We start from the raw sequence: 12,595 nt of genomic DNA, 5'->3' as shown, positions 1-12,595 counted from the left end.
TTCTATAAACCTAGGTTACTAGTTTACTATTTAAACAACTTTTAGAGACTTATCTTGTACCTCATGACATTTTCAAATCTGAATTACATACTTTGTGACGGCATGAGTCTCTAAACTCCATTGTTGGGGGTGAGGAGCTCTGCAGCGTCTCGATGATTTAATACAATTCCTTAGTTTTCCATTCAAACACGCTTGTTCTTATCTAAGATGTTCATTCGCGCTTAATTGTGAAGAAGGTGATGAGCCATGACACTCATCACCTTCCTCAATCCATGAACGTGTGCCTGACAACCACCTCCGTTCTACATCAGATTGAATGAATGTCTCTTAGATTCCTTAATCAGAATCTTCGTGGTATAAGCCGGATCGATGGCGGCATTCATGAGAATCCGGAAAGTCTAAACCTTGTCAGTGGTATTCCGAGTAGGATTCCGGGATCGAATGACTGTGACGTGCTTCAAACTCCTGAGGGCTGGGCGTTAGTGACAGACGCAAAAGAATCAATGGATTCTATTCCAACCTGATTGAGAACCGACAGATGATTAGCCGTGCTGTGACAGAGCATAGGAACGTTTTCACTGAGAGGATGGGAAGTAGCCACTGACAACGGTGACACCCTACATAGAGCTTGCCATGGAAGGAGCCTTGCGTGTGTTGAAGGATTTCAAGGAAGAGTTGAAGTCAGAGGACAAAGCATCTCCAAAACTCCAACATATTCCCCATTACTGCACAACAAGTAACGCTATTATTCTCTATTATTTTAACTTACAATTTTAAATACTTTGACTTCTTACAACTAAATCCAAATAACTTTATTGGCCTCCTGACTAAGATTAATAAAATAAACATTGATTGCTTCAAACCAATAATCTCCGTGGGATCGACCCTTACTCACGTAAGGTATTACTTGGACGACCCAGTGCACTTGCTGGTTAGTTGCGCGTAGAGGCTGGATTTTGCAACAACGGCTTTGGATACCATTGTTAAGTATATAAGAAAAGTGGAAAACCACACCTTAAAAAAGCTAGCTGTTAAGGGGGAAGAACCACTCTCCTTATATACAACATCAAGCATCCCATACTACTCGATGTAGGACTTTGAGCACCCATGATACCCAAGTCCCTAACATATGGCTTTGATGAAATCTTCCACCTACAAAGAAATTACCAATAAATATGTAAGAAACATAACAAGTTGCGACAACAAATTAAGAAGCTTATATCAAACATGGTTCCAATATTTTTAGTTCTATAACAATGACTAAGACGGTAAAAGATTAGCAATTTTTTCTTTGTAGCTGGAAATGTGAGTGGAATTTATTAGACTAACTTCCGAAGCACAATTACAAGCATTACTTCATAAAATCAAGGTATAGAGTATAGACTCTACCTGTAAAGTCTCATCTGCTGCCATGTCATCTTGTAGCCAAAAAGGTATAGATGAGCTTTTATTTCCCAAATGGGAGCCAAAAAGCTAATGCTCATTCTTAATACAAGCAAAAATGATAAAGCTCAACAACAATGCTTGCATGTTAAATAATCATAATAGAAATCTTACCACATCATAAACTATTGCAGATTTATATTGCTTCATGTCAGTATGCCAATCAAGTCTCTGAAGTGAATTTGTAGCAGAGTGGACTCTAGAGTCAATTGAACGTCTTGCCGATAAAAATACAAGAAACTTACCATCTGGGCTGGTAGAACATTATTGACATAGAGAAATCATAAGCATAGCAATCAAATTTACATAGTCATTTCTAGTAATTCAGTATTTTAGTTTTAGATGAACCCGTTACAAGCGACTGGCCCCTGTAAATTATACAAAATTCTAACTTGTACCATCCTCGGTGCATGCAGAGATGTACAAGTGGACGGGTGGCTCCAACTGATGCTTTTCTTCAAAGATTGTGCGGCAAACTTGTTTGTTGCTCCAGTTAGAAACTTTCCTTTTCCCTCTTGGTGGCCATCCTGAAAGAAGAGAAAAAGGAAGGGGGAGAACCCACAAGCAAAGATATGAAAAGAAATAAAACATATGTGGGTTAATGCCATAAAATAAGGTTCTCAACTACATGGTCGCGACAACATGTAAGTGAGAAAATAAATAGAAGCACAGGGCATGTCAACTAAATAGCAAACAAGTCAAGGCGCACCCAAAATAGTGCAAAAAATATGCAATAGTTGAGTAAGAGAATTTTAACACCAATGTAAAAACAACAAGTATAGAAAAGAAAGGGAGAAGAAACAATGAAGTTAAAATGCCATGAATGCGAACATGCAAATGTAACAAATAGAAGAATAGAAGGGGAATAAGGATGAGAGGGGAGGAGAAGAAAGTGAGAAAGGAAGAAGAAAGAGGTAGGGAGAAAGAAGTAAGAAGACGGAATTGGGCAGTGCATGCGATGCGCACACGTACTGCGTGCGGATGCGTGGGTTGCGCAAAAGTGAAGGGACGCGTAAGCGTCCAGTGCGCAGACGTGTGATCGAGACGGTGCCTCTTGCGCGAATCCAGCATGAGGCCAGCCCAACTTTCGGCCAAAACAGGGTTTTACGCCAATTTTCCCATCCACGCAGACGCGCCAAGGGCGCGGACGCGTGGGTCGCCAAAAATGGAAATGGCACGCACGTGTGCAGTACGCGTGGGCGGCACTGTGCCTAAGGCATGTTTCTTGCCCAGCTCCCGCGCCACTCTCTGTTCAATCTAACTCATGTCGTATCCACGAAGGACGCAGACACGCACTAGGCGCTGGCGTGTCGATCCCCATTTTTTTTATTATGCAGAATGCAAAATGCAGAATGCAGAATGTAGATAATTGGTGCACGAAATTGTGATCATCAATGGCGCCATCAACATGGTACGCACAATTGTAATCCCAACTCTTTATCACAACTTTGCACAACTAACCAGCAAGTGTACTGGGTCGTCCAAGTAATAAACCTTACGCGAGTAAGGGTTGATCCCACAGAGATTGTTGGTATGAAGCAAGCTATGGTCACCTTGTAAATCTTAGTCAGGCAAACTCAAATGGTTATGGATGATGAATAAAACATAAAGATAAAGATAGAGATACTTATGCAATTCATTGGTGGGAATTTCAGATAAGCGTATGGAGATGCTTTGTCCCTTCCGTCTCTCTGCTTTCCTACTGTCTTCATCCAATCCTTCTTACTCCTTTCCATGGCAAGCTGTATGTAGGGTTTCACCTTTGTCAGTGGCTACCTCCCATCCTCTCAGTGAAAATGTTCAACGCACCCTGTCACGGCACGGCTAATCATCTGTCGGTTCTCAATCAGGTTGGAATAGAATCCAGTGATTCTTTTGCGTCTGTCACTAACGCCCAGCCTTCAGGAGTTTGAAGCTCGTCACAGTCATTCAATCATTGAATCCTACTCAGAATACCACAGACAAGGTTTAGACCTTCCGGATTCTCTTGAATGCCGCCATCAATTCTAGCTTATACCACGAAGATTCTTATTAAGGGATCCAAGAGATATCCACTCAATCTAAGGTAGAACAGAGGTGGTTATCAGGCACACGTTCATAGGTGAGAATGATGATGAGTGTCACGGATCATCACATTCATCAAGTTGAAGAACAAGTGATATCTTAGAAAAAGAACAAGTTGAATTGAATAGAAGAACAATAGTAACTGCATTAATACTCGAGGTACAGCAGAGCTCCACACCTTAATCTATGGTGTGTAGAAACTCCACCGTTGAAAATACATAAGAACAAGGTCTAGGCATGGCCGTGAGGCCAGCCTACCAATGATCTAAGAACTATATGTCCAAAGATGATCAAAAGATCTAAAATGATCCAAAGATCCAAAGATCCAAAGATGATAATACAATAGTAAAAGGTCCTATATATAGGGAACTAGTAGCCTAGGGTTTACAGAGATGAGTAAATGACATAAAAATCCACTTCCGGGCCCACTTGGTGTGTGCTTGGGCTGAGCATTGGAGCATTTTCGTGTAGAGACTTCTCTTGGAGTTAAACGCCAGCTTTTGTGCCAGTTTGGGCGTTTAACTCCCATTCTTGTGCTAGTTCCGGCGTTTAACGCCGGGCAGTTTTGAGCTGATTTGGAACGCCGGTTTGGGCCATCAAATCTCGGACAAAGTATAGACTATTACACATTGCTGGAAAGCCCAGGATGTCTAATTTCCAACGCCGTTGAGAGCGCGCCAATTGGGCTTCTGTAACTCCAGAAAATCCACTTCGAGTGCAGGGAGGTCAGAATCCAACAACATTTGCAGTCCTTTTTAGTCTCTGAATCAGATTTTTGCTCAAGTCCCTCAATTTCAGCCAGAAAATACCTGAAATCACAGAAAAACACACAAACTCATAGTAAAGTCCAGAAAAGTGAATTTTAACTAAAAACTAATAAAAATATACTAAAAACTAACTAAAACATACTAAAAACATACTAAAGACAATGCCAAAAAGCGTATAAATTATCCGCTCATCACAACACCAAACTTAAATTGTTGCTTGTCCTCAAGCAACTGAAAATCAAATAAGATAAAAAGAAGAGAATATGCAATGAATTCCAAAAACATCTATGAAGATCAGTATTAATTAGATGAGCGGGGCTTTTAGCTTTTTGCCTCTGAACAGTTTTGGCATCTCACTCTATCATTTGAAATTCAGAATGATTGGCTTCTTTAGGAACTCAGAATCCAGATAGTGTCATTGATTATCCTAGTTAAGTATGATGATTCTTGAACACATCTACTTATTGAGTCTTGGCCGTGGCCCAAAGCACTCTGTCTTCCAGTATTACCACCGGATACATACATGCCACAGACACATAATTGGGTAAACATTTTCAGATTGTGACTCAGCTTTGCTAGAGTCCCCAATTAGAGGTGTCCAGGGTTCTTAAGCACACTCTTTTTGCCTTGGATCACAACTTTATTTTTTTCTTTTCTCTCTTTTTTTTTCGTTTTTCTCTTTTTTTCTTTCTTTTTTTTTCGTTTTTCTTTTCTCCCTTTTTTTGGTATTAACTGCTTTTTCTTGCTTCAAGAATCATTTTTATGATTTTTCAGATCCTCAGTAACATGTCTCCTTTTTCATCATTCTTTCAAGAGCCAACATTCATGAACAACAAATTCAAAAGACATATGCACTGTTTAAGCATACATTCAGAAAACAAAAGTATTGCCACCACATCAAAATAATTAATCTGTTATAAAATTTAAAATTCATGTAATTCTTCTCTTTTTCAATTAAGAACATTTTTCATTCAAGAAAGGTGATGGATTCATAGGACATTCATAACTTTAAGGCATAGACACTAAGACACTAATGATCACAAGACACAAACATAGACAAACATAAGCATGATTTTTTTCGAAAAACAGAAAATAAAGACAAGGAAATTAAAGAACGGGTCCACCTTAGTGATGGCGGCTTGTTCTTCCTCTTGAAGATCTTATGGAGTGCTTGAGCTCCTCAATGTCTCTTCCTTGTCTTTGTTGCTCCTCTCTCATGATTCTTTGATCTTCTCTAATTTCATGGAGGAGGATGGAGTGTTCTTGGTGCTCCACCCTTAATTGTCCCATGTTGGAACTCAATTCTCCTAGGGAGGTGTTTAGTTGCTCCCAATAGTTTTGTGGAGGAAAGTGCATCCCTTGAGGCATCTCAGGGATTTGATGATGAGAGGGGTCTCTTGTTTGCTCCATCCTCTTCTTAGTAATGGGCTTGTCCTCATCAATGGGGATGTCTCCCTCTATGTCAACTCCAACTGAATAACAGAGGTGACAAATGAGATGAGGAAAGGCTAACCTTGCCAAGGTAGAGGACTTGTCCGCCACCTTATAAAGTTCTTGGGATATAACCTCATGAACTTCTATTTCTTCTCCAATCATGATGCTATGAATCATGATAGCCCGGTCTATAGTAACTTCGGACCGGTTGCTAGTGGGAATGATTGAGCGTTGGATAAACTCCAACCATCCCCTAGCCACAGGCTTGTGCCTTCTCAATTGAACCGGCTTTCCTCTTGAATCTCTCTTCCATTGGGCGCCCTCTTCACAAATGACTGTGAGGACTTGGTCCAACCTTTGATCAAAGTTGACCCTTCTAGTGTAAGGGTGTTCATCTCCTTGCATCATGGGCAAGTTGAATGCTAGCCTTACATTTTCCGGACTACAATCCAAGTATTTCCCCTGAACCATAGTAAGCCAATTCTTTGGGTCCGGGTTCACACTTTGATCATGGTTCTTGGTGATCCATGCATTGGCATAGAACTCTTGAACCATTAAGATTTCGACTTGTTGAATGGGGTTGGTAAGAACTTCCCAACTTCTTCTTCGGATCTCATGTTGGATCTCCGGATATTCACTCTTTTTGAGTTTGAAAGGGACCTCGGGGATCACCTTCTTCAAGGCCACAACTTCATAGAAGTGGTCTTGATGCACCCTTGAGATGAATCTCTCCATCTCCCATGACTCGGAGGAGGAGGCTTTTGCCTTCCCTTTCCTCTTTCTAGAGGTTTTTCCGGCCTTGGATGCCATAAATGGTTATGGAAAAACAAAAAGCAATGCTTTTACCACACCAAACTTAAAAGGTTTGCTCGTCCTTGAGCAAAAGAAGAAGGAAGAGAGTAGAAGAAGAAGAAATAAAGGTGATAGAGATGGCTTTGTGATTCGGCCAAAGGGGGAGAAGTAGTGTTTAGGTTGTGTGAAAATGAAGGAGTGAAGATGGGTTTATATAGGAGTGAAGAGAGGGGTAGGGTTTGGCGATGGGAGGGTGGGAAAGTGGTTTGAATTTGAATGGTGAGGTAGGTGGGGTTTTATGAAGGATGGATGTGAGTGGTGAAGAGAAAGATGGGATTTGATAGGTGAAGGGTTTTTGGGGAAGAGGTGTTGAGGTGATTGGTGAATGGGTGAAGAAGAAGAGAGAGAGTGGTGGGGTAGGTGAGGATCCTGTGGGGTCCACAGATCCTGAGGTGTCAAGGAAAATTCATCCCTGCACCAAGTGGCGAGCAAAAATGCCCTTTGTGCCAATTCTAGCGTTAAACGCCGGGCTGATGCCCATTTCTGGCGTTTAACGCCAAGTTCTTGCCCTTCTCTGGCATTTAACGCCAGTCTGGTGCCCCTTTCTGGCGTTAAACGCCCAGAATGGTGCCAGACTGGGCGTTAAACGCCCAATTGCTACCCTTACTGGCGTTTAAACGCCAGCAAGATCTTCCTCCAGGGTGTGCTATTTTTCTTTCTATTTTTCATTCTGTTTTTTCTTTTTCAATTGATTTTGTGACTTCTCATGATCATCAACCTACAGAAAACATAAAATAACAAAGAAAATATAGATAAATATAACATTGGGTTGCCTCCCAACAAGCGCTTCTTTAATGTCAGTAGCTTGACAGTGGGCTCTCATGGAGCCTCACAGATACTCAGAGCAATGTTGGAACCTCCCAACACCAAACATAGAGTTTGAATGTGGGAGTTCAACACCAAACTTAGAAGTTGGTTGTGGCCTCCCAACACCAAACTTAGAGTTTGACTGTGGGGACTCTGTTTTGACTCTGTTTTGAGAGAAACTCTTCATGCTTCTTCTCCATGGTGACAGAGGGATATCCTTGAGCCTTAAACACTAAGGATTCTTCATTCACTTGAATGATCAATTCTCTTCTGTCCACATCAATCACAGCTTTTGCTGTGGCTAGGAAGGGTCTGCCAAGGATGATGGATTCATCCATGCACTTTCCAGTCTCTAGGACTATGAAATCAGTAGGGATGTAATGGTCTTCAACTTTTACCAGAACATCCTCTACAAGTCCATAAGCTTGTTTTCTTGAATTGTCTGCCATCTCTAGTGAGATTTTTGTAGCTTGCACCTCAAAGATCCCTAGCTTTTCCATTACAGAGAGAGACATGAGGTTTACACTTGACCCTAAGTCACACAGAGCCTTCTTAAAGGTCATGGTGCCTATGGTACAAGGTATTGAAAACTTCCTAGGATCCTGTCTCTTTTGAGGTAATTTCTGCCTAGACAAGTCATCCAGTTCTTTGGTGAGCAAAGGGGTTTCATCCTCCCAAGTCTCATTACCAAATAACTTGTCATTTAGCTTCATGATTGCTCCAAGGTATTTTGCAACTTGCTCTTTAGTGACATACTCATCCTCTTCAGAGGAGGAATACTCATCAGAGCTCATGAATGGCAGAAGTAAATCCAATGGAATCTCTATGGTCTCAGTGGGAGCATCAAACTCCCATGGTTTCTCATTAGGGAACTCATTAGAGGCCAGTGGATGTCCATTGAGATCTTCCTCAGTGGCGTTCACTGCCTCTCCCTCCTCTCCAAATTCGGCCATGTTGATGGCCTTGCACTCTCCTTTTGGATTTTCTTCTGTGTTGCTTGGAAGAGTACTAGGAGGGAGTTCAATAATTTTCTTGCTCAGCTGTCCCACTTGTGCTTCCAAGTTCCTAATGGAGGACCTTGTTTCAGTCATGAAACTTTGAGTGGTTTTGATTAGATCAGAGACCATGGTTGCTAAGTCAGAGTGGTTCTGCTTAGAATTCTCTGTCTGTTGCTGAGAAGATGATGGAAAAGGCTTGCTATTGCTAAACCTGATTCTTCCACCATTATTATTGTTGAAACCTTGTTGAGGTCTCTGTTGATCCTTCCATGAAAGATTTGGATGATTTCTCCATGAAGGATTATAGGTGTTTCCATAGGGTTCTCCCATGTAATTCACCTCTTCCATTGAAGGGTTCTCAGGATCATAAGCTTCTTCTTCAGATGAAGTGTCCTTAGTACTGCCTGGTGCATTTTGCATTCCAGACAGACTTTGAGAAATCAAATTGACTTGCTGAGTCAATATCTTGTTCTGAGCCAATATGGAATTCAGAGTATTAATCTCAAGAACTCCTTTCTTCTGAGTTGTCCCATTGTTCACAGGATTCCTTTCAAAAGTGTACATGAATTGGTTATTTGCAACCATTTCAATGTGCTCTTGAGCTTCTGCAGGTGTCTTCTTCAGATGAAGAGATCCTCCAGCAGAGCTATCCAAAGATATCTTGGACAGTTCAGACAGACCATCATAGAAAATACCTATGATGCTCCATTCAGAAAGCATGTCAGAAGGACACTTTCTGATTAATTGTTTGTATCTTTCCCAAGCTTCATAGAGGGATTCTCCTTCCTTCTGTCTGAAGGTTTGGACTTCCACTCTAAGCTTACTCAATTTTTGAGGTGGAAAGAACTTTGCCAAGAAGGCATTGACTAGCTTTTCCCGAGAGTTCAGGCTTTCTTTAGGTTGTGAGTCCAACCATATCCTAGCTCTGTCTCTTACAGCAAAAGGGAATAGCATAAGTCTGTAGACCTCAGGGTCAACCCCATTAGTCTTGACAGTGTCACAGATTTGCAAGAACTCAGCTAAAAACTGATGAGGATCTTCCAATGGAAGTCCATGGAACTTGCAATTCTGTTGCATCAGAGAAACTAATTGAGGCTTAAGTTCAAAGTTGTTTGCTCCAATGGCAGGGATAGAGATGCTTCTCCCATAGAAGTCGGGAGTAGGTGCAGTAAAGTCACCCAGCACCTTCCTTGCATTGTTGGCATTGTTGTTGTTTTCGGCTGCCATGGGGTCTTCTTGTTTGAAGATTTCTGTTAGGTCCTCCAGAGAGAGTTGTGCCTTAGCTTCTCTTAGCTTTCGCTTCAAGGTCTTTTCAGGTTCAGGGTCAGCCTCAACAAGAATGCTTTTGTCTTTGCTCCTGCTCATATAAAAGAGAAGAAAACCAAAAAATATGGAATCCTCTATGTCACAGTATAGAGATTCCTTAAGGTGTCAGAGGAAAAGAAAAATAAAAGGCAGAAGTAGAAGAATTCGAAATTATCAAGATAGATGGAGTTCGAATTGTTCATTGAGGAATAGTGTTAGTCCATAAATAGAAGGATGTGAGAAGAGGGGAAGTAATTTTCGAAAATTAAGTAAAATATTTTAAAAACATTTTAAAAAATACTAATTGATTTTCGAAAACTAAGAGTGGAAAAGAAATCAAGTGATTTTTGAAAAAGATTTTGAAATAAGAAATTAAAAAGGTATGATTGAAAACTATTTTGAAAAAGATGTGATCAAGAAGATATGATTGAAAAGTTATGGTTTTAAAAAGATGTGATTGAGAAGATATGATTTGAAAAACAATTTAAAAAGATTTGATTTTGAAAATTAATGACTTGGCTAACAAGAAAAGATATGATTCAAACATTAAACCTTTCTCAACAGAAAAGGCAACATACTTGAAATGTTGAATCAAATCATTAATTGTTAGCAAGTATTTTTGAAAATGGAAAGAAATTGATTTTGAAAACATATGATTGAAAAGATATGATTTGAAAAAGATTTGATTTTGAAAAATTTTGGAAACTTGAAAAAAATTGGCATTAAAAACAAAATCTTCCCTCTTGTGCCATCCTGGCGTTAAACGCCCAGAATGGTGCACATTCTGGCGTTTAACGCCCAAAACTCACCCCTTTTGGGCGTTAAACGCCCAACCAGGCACCCTGGCTGGCATTTAAACGCCAGTTTGCCTTCTTTACTGGGCGTTTTGAACGCCCAACTTTTTCTGTATAATTCCTCTGCTGTATATTCTGAATCTTCAATTCTCTGTATTATTGACTTGAAAAGACACAAATTAAAAATTTTTTTGGATTTTTAATGATGAGGAAAAATCAAAATGCAACTAAAATCGAATAAACAATGCATGCAAGACACCAAACTTAGAAGTTTGTATACTACTGACACTAACAAATTGAGAATGCATATGAGAAACAACAAAACACACAAAACAAGAGAATTTAAAGATCAGAGCAAGTAAATCATCAAGAACAACTTGAAGATCACTGAAGACACATGAGAAATGCAATAAGAACAGAGACATGCAATTGACACCAAACTTAAAATGAGACTAGACTCAAACAAGAAATATTTTTTATTTTTATGATTTTGTAATTTTTTTGGATTTTTCGAAAATTAAGTGGAAAAGAAAATAAAGATATCAAAATTCTTAATGAGAATTCCAGGAATCATGCAATATTAGTCTAAAACTTCAGTCTAAAGGATTTAGACATGGCTAGCCAAGCTTCAGCAGGACATTGCATTCAAGAGCTAAATTGATGAGAATCAATCAGCTTTGGGGATGATGAGAACATCACCTTGAAACACTAGAATTCATTCTTAAGAACTCTAAAGATAAATACCTAATCTAAGCAACAAGATGAGCCGTCAGTTGTCCAAACTCAAACAATCCCCGGCAACGGCGCCAAAAACTTGGTGCACGAAATTGTGATCATCAATGGCGCCATCAACATGGTACGCACAATTGTAATCCCAACTCTTTATCACAACTTCGCACAACTAACCAGCAAGTGTACTGGGTCGTCCAAGTAATAAACCTTACGCGAGTAAGGGTCGATCCCACAGAGATTGTTGGTATGAAGCAAGCTATGGTCACCTTGTAAATCTTAGTCAGGCAAACTCAAATGGTTATGGATGATGAATAAAACATAAAGATAAAGATAGAGATACTTATGCAATTCATTGGTGGGAATTTCAGATAAGCGTATGGAGATGCTTTGTCCCTTCCGTCTCTCTACTTTCCTACTGTCTTCATCCAATCCTTCTTACTCCTTTCCATGGCAAGCTGTATGTAGGGTTTCACCGTTGTCAGTGGCTACCTCCCATCCTCTCAGTGAAAATGTTCAACGCACCCTGTCACGGCACGGCTAAGCATCTGTCGGTTCTCAATCAGGTTGGAATAGAATCCAGTGATTCTTTTGCGTCTGTCACTAACGCCCAGCCTTTAGGAGTTTGAAGCTCGTCACAGTCATTCAATCATTGAATCCTACTCAGAATACCACAGACAAGGTTTAGACCTTCCAGATTCTCTTAAATGCCGCCATCAATTCTAGCTTATACCACGAAGATTCCGATTAAGGGATCCAAGAGATATCCACTCAATCTAAGGTAGAACGGAGGTGGTTGTCAGGCACACGTTCATAGGTGAGAATGATGATGAGTGTCACGGATCATCACATTCATCAAGTTGAAGAACAAGTGATATCTTAGAACAAGAACAAGTTGAATTGAATAGAAGAACAATAGTAATTGCATTAATACTCGAGGTACAGCAGAGCTCCACACCTTAATCTATGGTGTGTAGAAACTCCACCGTTGAAAATACATAAGAACAAGGTCTAGGCATGGCCGTGAGGCCAGCCTCCCAATGATCTAAGAACTAGATGTCCAAAGATGATCAAAAGATCTAAAATGATCCAAAGATCCAAAGATCCAAAGATGATAATACAATAGTAAAAGGTCCTATATATAGAGAACTAGTAGCCTAGGGTTTACAGAGATGAGTAAATGACAATAAAATCCACTTCCGGGCCCACTTGGTGTGTGCTTGGGCTGAGCATTGGAGCATTTTCGTGTAGAGACTTCTCTTGGAGTTAAACGCCAGCTTTTGTGCCAGTTTGGGCGTTTAACTCCCATTCTTGTGCCAGTTCCGGCGTTTAACGCCGGGCAGTTTTGAGCTGATTTGGAACGCCGGTTTGGGCCATCAAATCTCGGACAAAGTATAGACTA

General features: G+C 40.3%; 1 non-coding gene across 1 annotated transcript; it reads left to right on the top strand.

Moving 5' to 3' along the window:
- Positions 1–9,079: 9,079 nt before the first annotated feature.
- Positions 9,080–9,187, top strand: LOC112704278 (small nucleolar RNA R71). Its single transcript, XR_003154912.1, has one exon. It is a non-coding gene; the product is annotated as a small nucleolar RNA R71 (small nucleolar RNA).
- Positions 9,188–12,595: the final 3,408 nt, after the last annotated feature.

The sequence above is a fragment of the Arachis hypogaea genome, chromosome 7 (assembly GCF_003086295.3).
Source record: "Arachis hypogaea cultivar Tifrunner chromosome 7, arahy.Tifrunner.gnm2.J5K5, whole genome shotgun sequence".
NCBI classification, from domain to species: domain Eukaryota; kingdom Viridiplantae; phylum Streptophyta; class Magnoliopsida; order Fabales; family Fabaceae; genus Arachis; species Arachis hypogaea.
Note: the sequence above shows the minus strand (reverse complement) of the source record. Positions and strands in the feature narration are given on the sequence as shown.